This window comes from Bos javanicus, chromosome 8 (genome assembly GCF_032452875.1).
Source record: "Bos javanicus breed banteng chromosome 8, ARS-OSU_banteng_1.0, whole genome shotgun sequence".
Taxonomy (NCBI): domain Eukaryota; kingdom Metazoa; phylum Chordata; class Mammalia; order Artiodactyla; family Bovidae; genus Bos; species Bos javanicus.
The window spans coordinates 3605883-3618296 of record NC_083875.1 but is presented as its reverse complement, the minus strand read 5'-3'; positions in this window follow the sequence as shown (position 1 = coordinate 3618296).

The window sequence follows — 12414 nt, the reverse complement described above, 5'->3', positions numbered from 1 at the left end:
ATCTCCTCACTGCCACCCTTCCTGACCTTCAACGTGGGATAGCTCCTCTAGTCCCTCCTGCACCCGCGCCGCCACAGCTCCTTGGAGGTGGGGTTTGTCCTCCCAGCCAATGCCCCTGGCCTCAGGCATGGGGGCGTGGGGTAGCTCCTCCCGGCCGCCGCCCCTGACCTCGGACTCTGGGTATCTCCTCTCCGCAGGCCCCCGGACCTTGAATGCAGGGTAGCTCCTCTCGGCCGTTCCCGCACCATCGCAGTCTGGCACTCTGGGCCGCTGCCCCTGACCTCGGACGTGGGGTAACTCCTCTTGGCTCCCGCCCTTTGGGCATGGGGTCCTCCCAGCTTCTGCCCCTGACCTGGGACGTGGGGTAGCTCCTCTCGGCCGCGCTTAGCGTGCCGGTGGTTCGCAGCCGCCTGCGCCTAGCGCGCAGTTGTTTTATAACATTGTGCCAGCCTCTGCTGTACAGTGAAATGAATCAGCTGTATGTATACGTATGTGGTCTCCCTCTTGGACCTCCCTCCTGCCCATGAACCCATCCCAGCCCTCTAGGTCATCACAGAAAGCCAAGCTGAACTCCCTGTGCTGTACAGCAGCTTCCCGTGAGCCATCTCTTTTACACATGGTAGTGCATATATGTCAGTTCTAATCTCCCAGTTATTCTCACCCTCTCCTTCCCCTCCCATATCCACAGTCTCGGTATCTGCATCTCTATTCCTGTCTTGCAAGTAGATTCATCTGTACCGTTTTTCTAGATATATGTGTTAATTTATGATAATTGTTTTTCTCTTTTTACTGTTTTTTTTTTTTTAATTTACACTCTATTTTTCTCCATATTAGTCAGAGTTTAACTTAATCATTGTCTTATAAAATAGTTACTTTTGTTCTTCAGTAGTTTTGTCTTCCAAGTTCAATAGCTTTAGATGGATACTGTTCTAAATCTACCTACTGGGTCTTTCTTTGCCAAGACGTATATTAGAAGAGCTGATTCCTCTTTGATATATTATCAAACTTCTCTGATTTCTGAGTAGTATATATAAATAAAAGCAAAGAATCAATGTGGAATATAGTAGTTTAGATGGTGAGACTGAATTTTGCACTCTTTCAAAAATAAGTTTTTCCCTTTATTCAGTTTACAGTACAACTTGACCTACATTCTTTCAAATCAAAGCCCACTCAAGTTAATTAATTTTAGGTATCCTAAAATTGAAGAAGCCTTTTAACTGAATTTTCCCTTGAAATTTAGTATTTTTAAATATTTAATGTTTATTTAATATTAATTCAATGACTAATTCATGGGCATTAAATATGCAATATAAAGAAATGTTAAGTAAAATAATAACACTTTTTTCTATTTTTATAAATATGTTTATTTTTTAATTATTAGAAAACTGTATCTTCAGAACACAGAAATAGATCTCTGGGATTCTTAAGTAATAGACCACTGGGCAGAAATGTTATTTACAATTTAAGAAAAAAGTAGTCTAATGATTTTTTCTAACCAGTAAACTTTTTCATGCTTTCAGTTTCAGAGCAAATAAATATCTTCCAAGAAATCCTTGCCAGTTCACACAAGCAGAATTAGTGTTCTTATTTCTGTGCTCATGTCAAAGATTTTCCCATTATGTATTTCACTTGTCTCACTAACTAAATCTCATCTTCCTCAAGATGACACCACTTGCACAGTACAGACTTGACACAGTTGTGCGTTCTAAGGGCTCCTAAAGTTCCACCGGTTGGATTCAGTCTGTGTTAAACAGAATTTTACTGTTAATTTTAATGTTCCTGTTCCTCATTTACTGGGGCAGTAAAAAAAAAAAAAAAAAAAAACTGATCTTTTCCCCCAGACTCTAAAAATGTGCAAACATTTTATGTTACTACTGAAAGACAGAGTTGGAATCCTGATACTGTACTAGTCCTTGGCATGGATGTACTATAAAATCATATCTTAGGTACTCTTCTTTGAATTCCTTTTTTCTTTCCTCTAGGCACAGAATGGTGAGACCAATAAAGACATAATGATATTTTCAGACCAGATACATTGAAGAAATACCTTGATGGATAATGTTTCACTAAATGCTTGAAATTTGATAAAACAAATAAACAAAGGGAAAGCCTAGACTTGGAGAGAAAACTTTGAATATTGCTGTATCTAAAGCTTTCATATTCTCAAACACATAGAGCATACACATAGAGAGGAATATTCCACATTTATTTTTTTAATTGATAGATGAAAGTGATTATACGTGTTCGTTTGTTTCTCTATAGACTGGATTGAAGCAGAAAATCTGAACAGAGACACAGGTATCTCTTTTCTTTAACACTACTGCATGCTCACCTTTTTTCTGTCCTAAAGATGAATAGATGTAGCACAGTCATTAAGTGTATATCAGTAGTTTGTTTTCCTTTTTGGTGTTTTCTTCTGAAAATTCCCTTAAGATACTTTCAGGTTTCACCAGTGCTGTCCTTATTTTGTTTCATACACTCCTTTTATATGTAAACTCACAAAGACCCTCAGCTAACCAAAGACTCATTCCTCAAAATTTAATCTTTACTATGGCAGTGTGTGCCTGTGACTACTGAAATTTTATCTGCGAATTTCTCAGCTTTCTACTCTTGGAGCAAAAGGACAAAGCACTGTTGTGTCCTGAGGCTTAATGGAAACTAAGACATTTGAGAGACTGATATAGAAAAGATATTGTTCAGTCTGTTAAGACATCAATTTTTTGCATTACTTTTATTGAATATCCTGTTACAGCCCATGAATTATTGGGGTGTATATACTCCTTTAATGGGATTCCTTAACTTCTGGAGCTTGGTGCACCACTAAGAGAGAGATTTACTCTAATCTTCCCCTTACCCTTAAATTATTTAGTTCTACAATTTATCAACAGTTCCCAAAGAATGTTCTTCTGTCAATGAGAATCCAGTATATCAAAAACCACAAGGCTTTAGCCCAATAACGTGGATTAAAAAGAAATGGTTGTTCTTTATTTATTCATTGAGCATTTATTATATATGCATACTAAAGATGAGTCTAAAATCTGTGATGGGCTTGAAGTATGGGAGGTTTTGCATCTGTGGGTATAAAAAGGGTAGGACATTCAATGTAGAAGAACCGTCTTGATCATTTGAGCAAGACCCCACTCCAGCACTCTTGCCTGGAAAATCCCATGGATGGAGGAGCCTGGAAGGCTGCAGTCCATGGGGTCGCTAAGAGTCGGACACGACTGAGCAACTTCACTTTCACTTTTCACTTTCAGGCATTGGAGAAGGAAATGGCAACCCACTCCAGTGTTCTTGCCTGGAGAATCCCAGGGATGGGAGAGCTTGGTGGGCTGCCGTCTATGGGGTCGCACAGAGTCAAACACGACTGAAGCGACTTAGCAGCAGCAGCAGCATGTTGTAGAATTAGTCAGTCTTTTATGTATAAGCAGCATCCTGGTAGTTTAAGTACAGTTCGTGCTATCATGTTTTATAAAAGGATAAATTTTCAGTGGTTTTATCAAACCTTTGAGACGTATCCATTGGTGAAAGCCTGGATGAAGAATGGACTCTCTTTATATAAATTATCAAAAGTGGCATTTGTAATATATGCTAAAGAAATGACTGCATAAGATGCAGTTTCTTGTCATTGGGTTGAAGGCTGGCACAAAGAAATGACATGGACACAAGCTGTCAAGAGGGTGCTGGAGAGGATTCTCATTAAATCAAGGCATGATGATACTGATGGCTCCCTGCTGTGATGCGTCACAGAGACAAATATCCATACACGGAGTCTGACAGGTGGTGAATGACAGGTTTATAATTGGATAGTAAGTTCGAAGCTACCAGATAATGTTCATGGGCTAGATTTATATTTCACCCACTTTGGGGGCCTCTTATAATCTTCCTTTCTATAAAAATTGTGTCTGCCTTCCTATTTCTCATTTTTTCTCAACTGCTGTAGATTCATTGCAGTTTTTCTAGGTTAATGCACTGAAAAATATTGCTAATTATATTTTTTCCTATAACATTTTGCCATGACCCTTACAAAATGAGCCTTCTGAATTAATTGAAACAAAGAATTATATAAATTAGAATGTACTAAAGATTACTCTAAAATTCTCTAAAAATCATCATCCATTTATTCTAAAACATGTTTATTAAGTGTTTGATCAATAAATATTCAATCAGAGCAATTCCAAATCAAGTACATAATATCAAACAATTATAGCCACTTCATCTAGAGCGGTAGAATAAATCAACCTCAGACAGGTTGTAGACCCCTGGTTTCTTTTAACCACAAATGTGCTTTAAATATAGACTTTTACAGCCTTGCACTTAAAAAAATCAATAGAAATTTCTCACAGCAATTTCTAGTAAAAAATATAATTGCCTTACATATTTAAGTTACATTCAGTAAAAATCATATTCAGTAAGACTCTTATAAGAGTATCTTTTGCTCTAACCATCAAACATAATTTTTAAAACTCAAGAGAAAAGTGGAAAATCTATTCCATGTACCTGTATTTAATTATTTGCATTGTTATTGCTCATTTCTTGGATTTCCAAATTTATTCTTTTTTAATTTCCCCTCTGTTTCTCAGATTTCCTTTAGCCACTTTTTTAGGAGAGGTCTTATTGTGAATACTTCTTTTGGTTTTCCTTCAACTGACAACGTCTTAATTTTCCTTTCATTCCTGAAGAATATTTTCACTGATATAAAATTTTGAGTTTTTTATTTGTTTTAAATAGCATTTTTAAAATGGAGTGCCCTACCTTCTGGCTTCCATGATGTCTGAAGTAAGTCTACTATCACTCAAACTATCTTTCCCTTATAAGGTAATATGTTGTTTCTCTCTGGCTACTGTTACATTTTTTTCCTTAAAAATTAGTAATTCAAGTGAGCAATCGCAGAATAAGACCCAAGCCTGATTCCCTCACAGACACACTAACTTAACAACAGTACATGACTCAAAACCCTTTTGGGTCCCTTCTTAACATGTGACCAGATAAGAAGTCACTTATGCAAAGTAAGTGCCAAATCAGAATAAATGTGTTGAAATGGGTAATAAAAGTTATTGTCTTCACTTAGTATGACCCTTCCAAAAAGTCAGCATAATTCAGTGCAGTGTGAGGAAGATACCAAATTTGTGTCTTTTTCCTCAGGAAGTAATAAAGTTTTGTTAAATTAACATTTATTAAGTAGAGGCCAAGGGTGCTGGAAGGTGAGCAATGGTTCAACAACAGACTACAGGGGGAAAAAAAATTAAAAAGATTTATTACTCACTGGTAGGAATAGAGGTACACACCTCCTGGGGTCATGTAGGAAGGTCAAGGCCAGGACGGGTGAAGACAGAGAGAGACAGGGCCTGGGGAACATACCTTTATTAGTGTCTGTTTGTGGAGTGCTTCGGGGTTCCTGGACAATTCAAGCCAAGAAAAGTGGGGTTTGATATGCTCTGTGGGGTTCTTATCTAAGGGCACAAAGTGGAACTCCCTGGGAGATGGCAGGACTGTTTATCATGAGGGCTATTAGGGGAAGCACCTCAGGAACTTCCCCTGGTGGCTCAGACAGTAAAGAATCTGCCTATAATGCGGGAGACCTGGGTTTGATCCCTAGGAAGATCCCCTGAAGGAGGAAATGGCAACCCACTTCAGTATTCTTGTCTGAAAAATTCCATGGAGAGAGGAGTCTGGGAGGTTACAGTCCATTGGGATTGCAAAGAGTTGGACCCGACTAAGCGATTAACACTTTTCCCCCTGGAATACAATTTTGAAGCTGGACAATGTCTTCCATAACTTTTATGTTCAGCTCTGAAGATGTCATGCAGATGAATGGATTTTACCTTTGGTAGAAACCATCTGGAGCTAGCACTGAATGTGGAAAGTATTTTTCTGTTAGAATACCATAGCAGTGGGATTCTCGGACAGTCACTGTCTCAGACATAGCTTTGACTATATACAGCTTTGTCAGCAAAGGGATGTCTCTGCTTTTTAATATGCTGTCTAGGTTTGTCATAATTTTTCTTCCAAGGAGCAAGCATTCTTTTAATTTCATGGCTGAGTCACCATCCACAGTGGTTTTGGAGCCCAAGAAAATAAAATCTGTCACTGTTTCCACTTTTCCCCCATCTATTTTCCATGAAGTGATGGCACTGGATGCCATGATCTTTGTTTTCTGAATGTTAAGTTTTAAGCCAGTCTTTTCACTCTCCTCTTTCACCCTCATTCAAGAGGCTCTTTAGTTCCTCTTCATGTTTGGCTATTAGGTTCATGTCATTGGCATATCTGAAAGGTTGTTGCTGAACAAAAAGACGCCGGGATTCTTGGCCTCTGGAGGAGAAGAATTCAATCCGGGGCCAGAGATGAGGCTTGATCGCTCAGAGCTTTTGTATAATAAAGTTTTATTAAAGAATAAAGGAGATAGAGAAAGCTTCTGATATAGGCATCAGAAAGGGGCTGAAATAGTACCCCCCTGGTAGTTCTTTAGCTGGATGTTATATAGTCACTAGCAGTCTGTTAATGAAAGAAAGGAATGTCTTAAAACTCAGAATGGCACCAGGCCCCTCACCCATAAGATGCATTTTGGGATAATCTTGGCACCAGATGATTCATCCCAGGCCATAAAATGACTGACTTGAATCTAGTAGAAGGGCAGATTACCATACAAATAGTTTCATTTACATAGATTAGGGGAACAATATCTGAGTATAACATTACTGGTTTGTCAAGTAGGTTCTGAGCCAAGAGGCGGAACAGACTTAAAGACAGTCTGGGGTAAATGCATAGTACATTAGCATAGCTTAAGACAAACATTTCCATAAGAAAAAGGCATTGGTTAACTCAAGGTTTAAGAATAGTTAACTTCAGGTGAAACCATATGTCATTATGGCAACACAGTATTTTAAGAGAAACCTCCTTTTAAATTTGTATGGAGAAGGAAAAAAAAAAAATCCCTAGTTTGTTTCCTCCTCCCGCTTAAGAGAGATAAAAATGTCTGACACTTGCAGCCTATTTCCTCCGTGTGGAGACCCCTGGCCTTCCTGCCTGTTACCCTCTCATATCTGAGGGTGTTATTTCTCCTGCCAGTCTTGATTCCAGCTTGAGTCATCCAGCCCAGCATTTCTCATGATGTACTCTGCAAATAACTTAATCTTTAGAGGGACTTCAGAATTCTCAGAATTCTTGAGAATTCAGCCCCTGTTGTTGTTGTTTAGTTGCTAAGTCATGTCTGACTCTTTGCAACCCTATGGACTGCAGCAAGTCAGGCTCCCCTGCCCTTTACTGTCTCTAGGAGTTTGCTCAGATTCATGACCATTGAGTCAGTGATGCTATCTAACCATCTCAAATATTGCTGCCTCCTTCTCCTTTTGCCATCAGTCTTTCCAGCATCAAGGTCTTTTCCAGTGAGTAAGCCCTTTGCATCAGGTAGCCAAATTATTAGAGCTTCAGCATCAATTCGGCCCATAGCTATTCCCAAATGATACAAACTTGCCTTAGGTCATCTAAAACTAGCAGTATTCATGTATTCTCTACATTTACAAGTAAATGTAATAATTCTATATAAGTAGGACCCTGGTTATGATTAAATTATGTAGCACCCTTATGCAGACCAAATACTGACCTATAATAGCTATCATATGGCTTCTCTATATTTTTAAAGGCTTACAACACAATAAACCATTGCCTGACATCTATAAAATTTTTTCAATATATGGCATAAATGGGACATAAAAATAAGAAAAGATGAGTATTTTATCTCAATGAGACACTCGCTTAACTTTGAAGTAGCAAGGCAAGCGATCCATTTTTGCTTTCATCAGTTAAAATGGCCTTGCTGATTTCTAGAATTGTTATTCATCTACTAGTGATAGAAAACCGATGGTCAGAGAACTTAAAAGAGGAAAAAAGAATATTGAAAATTTGATGAGTTCAAGATGAGAAGTGTTCAGAATCATTAAACTCATTCACAGGGGATTTTATCTATATCTTTCCAACAGGACACTCCATCAAGTAAAAGACTCCAAATTTAATTATCATCCTGTTATTATGCTTTCTAGAGAATGAAAGTATTCTTGTGACAATTTAATTTCATAAAGTGATTGCTTACTAAGTCATCAAAATTTCAAGACTAATATATATTAGAGAGATGGATTTCACCAACAATTTCATGGAAACCACTTGTATTTATCTTCCACAAAGCTTATTTTAGATAGATGGATTGATATATTATGACTGATGCTAAAATCAAGCTTGGGATTGCCTATCTTTTGAGTTCAAAGTAATCTTGCTGGATACATGAAAGAAAAAAAAAAAGAAACAGTACTTTAAAAAGAAAGAAACAATATATTTTATTGCAATTACTCTGAAGTGGTAAATCAGAGTAGATAAATACAATGAGCAGTAGTAAAAGGTATTAATTTTCTTCTTTGACTCTAATAATGAATTTTAACTAAGCACTTGTTTTCCATTTATGTTAGCACAACCATTCAGTATACAAATCACATAGACCTTTCATGTGCCTGTCAACTTCTATCATTTGTCAACTGCTTCTCTTTACAAAGTAAGAGTTTTAGGAGTACATTACTCATGTGTCCCAGAAATCACAGTTCTACATTCAGTGGAGGCTGAACTCTATAGTGAATAAAGGCAAATCAAAGCAGCCTTCTTTATTCAGTGAACAAAAAGAGAGAAAAATGGTTTACATGTTCAAAGTAAATTGCATATTTTGCCTTTTTAGTTAAAGTACTTTAAAATTATTGAAATGTTTGATGCCTGTAAGTTAGTGAATTGATTTTTACGTAGATCACTGTATGCTGTCCACAATCTTGTTTAACTATGTCTTCATTTCATGTTGCACCGTCAGCACACCCATAACATTCATGGACGGAGTTAGGTCTAGACTGCATTCATGTAAGATTTCCCAGGGTTGGGGCTTGGCTGTCTCTCTCCTGAGGAAGAAATGAGGTCCTAGACCTGGCCTCATGAACTTCCTCTGACTAATCCACTCTAGATATGCAGTGGTATGCACGGACTGTGTGGGTCAGTGTCCTCTATTTTGTGTTGTGGTACCAAACAGTCCCCACACCCTGATGGTTTAAATCCACAAACACCAGTTTCTTCTTTGAAGATTGCATTCATCACCTATAATAGTGGCTGTTGTTGTCCCTAGGTTTCCAAGAGGGAGAACCAGAGTGAATATACTAACAGTAGGAGGAGAAGGAGAACAAAGGATATGTATTGACAATTAACTGTCCAGCCTGGAAGTGTGAAATGGCACCTTAGCTCCAAGCTCATGGGCCCAAACTAGTCATAGCTTCATCAATCAGAAGGCTTAGAATGTGCATAGTTCCTGTGTTATGGAAGAGGAGAGAAGTGGAAATATCTAGTGTACAGAACTTAGAACAACCACATTCCCTGACACCTTTACCTATTGAACTCACCACACACTCACACTCACACACACACACTCTCTCTCTCTCTCTCAGGTGGAAGAGATTCTGCCATTTTTCTTCCATATTTGTGAGGTCCCTCTCCAAAAAGGCAAGTTAGTTTTTTTTTTTTTTTTTTAAATTCCATTGGGGTATAGTTGACTTACAAGGTTGTGTTAGTTTCAAGTGTACAGCAAAGGGATTCAGTTATACATATATTCCTTCTTTTTCAGATTCTTTTCCTGTATAGTTTATTAAAGAATATTGAGTTCCTTGTGCTATACAGTAGGTCCTTGTTGATTATCTGTTTTATATATGGTAGTATATGTATGTTAATCTCAGGCTCCTAATTTATCACTTCCTCCCACATTTCTCCATTGGCAGTCATAAGTGTGATTTAAAGATATGTGAGTCTGTTTCTGTTTTGTAAATAAGTTCATTTGTATACATTTTTATTAGATTCCACATAGAAGCAATATCATATTTTTCTTTGTCTGATTTACTTAGTGTGATAACCCCTTAGTCCATGTTGCTACAAATGGCATTATCTCAATCTTTTATTACTAATATTCCATTGTATATATGTATTACATTTTCTTTATCCATTCATCTCTCAGCAGACATTAGTTTGCTTCCAGGTCCTAGCTGTTATAAATAGTGCTGCTGTGAACATTGGGGTACCTGAGTCCTTTCAAACTATGGTTTTCATTGGATATACACCCAGTAAGCTAATTGTTTCTTGTCTTTTTTTTTTTTTAACCTTAACACTGGAGGCTTTGCTAATGAGCATTGTGAGTTTAGGATATTACGATAGATATTGTTAGAGTTCTCCACAGAAACAGAGAAATGGGATATCTGGACAGTTTGTTAGATAAATGGACAGTTCTGTTTTTAGAAAAACATGGGAAAGATTGCTTTTCTAGTAAGTTCTTTACCTAATCAGGTGAAATCCAATCATATAATGGAGAGTGATTAGCTTAATTCAAAGTCTACTAATGTAAGTGTTAATTTCATCTAAAAAAAATACCTTCACAGAAATATCTACAATAATGTTTGACCAAATGTCTGGATACTATGGCTTCTAAGTTAACACATAGAATTAACAATTCAGATATTGTCAAATTGGAAAGATTATCTGCTAGCCAACCACCAAGAGGTGCTTCCCTGATGGATCAGTCATAAAGAATCCTCCTGCTGGTGCAGGAGATATGTGTTTGATGCCTGGTTTAGGAAAGCTCCTGGAGAAGGAAATGACAACCCACTCAGTATTCTTGCCTGGGAAATCCCATGGACAGAGGAGCCTGGTGGGCTACAGTCCATGGGTGGAAAAAGAGCTGGACTCAACTTAGTGACTAAACAACAACAAACCATCTGGATTAAGGTAAATAGAATTCCTTACTGTGGTAGCCACTGTCCCACATGGCAACCAGTAGATCATGATGCACAGGAATCTGTGGTGATAATTACCAATACTGTACTATGAGTCAGACTGATGGAGAGACAATGAGGTTACATTTTAAAATATCATAAAAATCTACTGGATAGAAAGTCAGCAGCTCCACAGTGGAAAACCATAATTTGGTTTTTAGTATCCAGAGTGAGCATTTCTCATGCCCAGATATCACTTATTAAAAGATAATTGAGTTCGCCTGTGGAAGGAAACTAAAGTACCACTGCTGCTGCTGCTGCTAAGTTGCTTCAGTCGTGTCTGACTCTGTGCGACCCCATAGATGGCAGCCCACCAGGCTCCCCCGTCCCTGGGATTCTCCAGGCAAGGACACTGGAGTGGGTTGCCATTTCCTTCTCTAATGCATGAAAGTGAAGTTGCTCATTCGTGTCTGACTCTTAGCAACCCCATAGACTTCAGCCCACCAGGCTTCTCCATCCATGGGATTTTCCAGGCAAGAGTACTGGAGTGGGGTGCCATTGCCTTCTCCGAAAGTACCACTAGAGCTGTACAAAATTATCTCCCCAATCTTTCTCCAATGGACCTAAAGCCAGTGACCTGTAAGACTTTAAATTAGGAAGGGGACCACCCAGATCTTTTCAGGGTTAGTAGGTGCAGAACATGAGCTGACAGTGATTCTAGGAGAACCAAAGTGCTATTATACATTTTTGGCTGGGGAGGTTGGAATTGCTTTTATTGGGATGAGTGCAGCAGGCCCGCAGTGCTATTATATTTTAACTGTTGGACTGCAGCTAAATGCTGGCCAAGAGATCCATAGACTCTTGGTCCAAGTTCCTCTCAAAGGGGATTCAGCAGGTCTGGAGAACTATCCAACTTCCCCACCACCACCCAGGACTTAAGTACATAATACAGATAAATATATAAAATACCATATCAATTCCTTAATCTTTGGGGTATAAAAGTGTAATTGAAGAAAGGGAGATGTGAGGAACTCTAAAACTCCATAACTCATTCAACTGGAAAAAAAGTAATCAGAAGCAAAATGACCTTCTGAGTGGGACACCAAAGGTGAATGCTCCCTCAAAGACACAAAACATTCAGTCATGTTGGACTCTATTATGGCCTCCATCTAATTCAGTTATAGGATTTTTGATAAGTAAACAGATGGATCCTGGTGGGTGGCTGAGAACTACCATAAAATTAAGTATATGAAACCCCAGTGCTGTTCTGTGCTGGATGCAATATCATTACCAGAAGAGATCAATAAATACTGTACTTTTTGGTAAGCTTTTATTGATTTGGAAAATGTGTTCTTTTCTAGTCTCCAAAAGAAAGAGCACAAAAGTAGTTCAAATCCACCTGGGAAGATTTGTAGAAAATCCACTCTCTGAGGTTAACTCCATCCTCTTTAGATGAGCAGACTTTCTTTACCTTGTCACCTGTTAGAATGTCACTATGGTTCTCTATTTTCATCCTCGCCTGTGAACTAGATTTGATGAGCAGAGGATCACAAATAATTTGGTAGCAAATGTGCCATGAGTAAGAGAGAAACTGTGCACATTATGGTACTGCCTATGTTTTGTTGCTCAGTTGCGC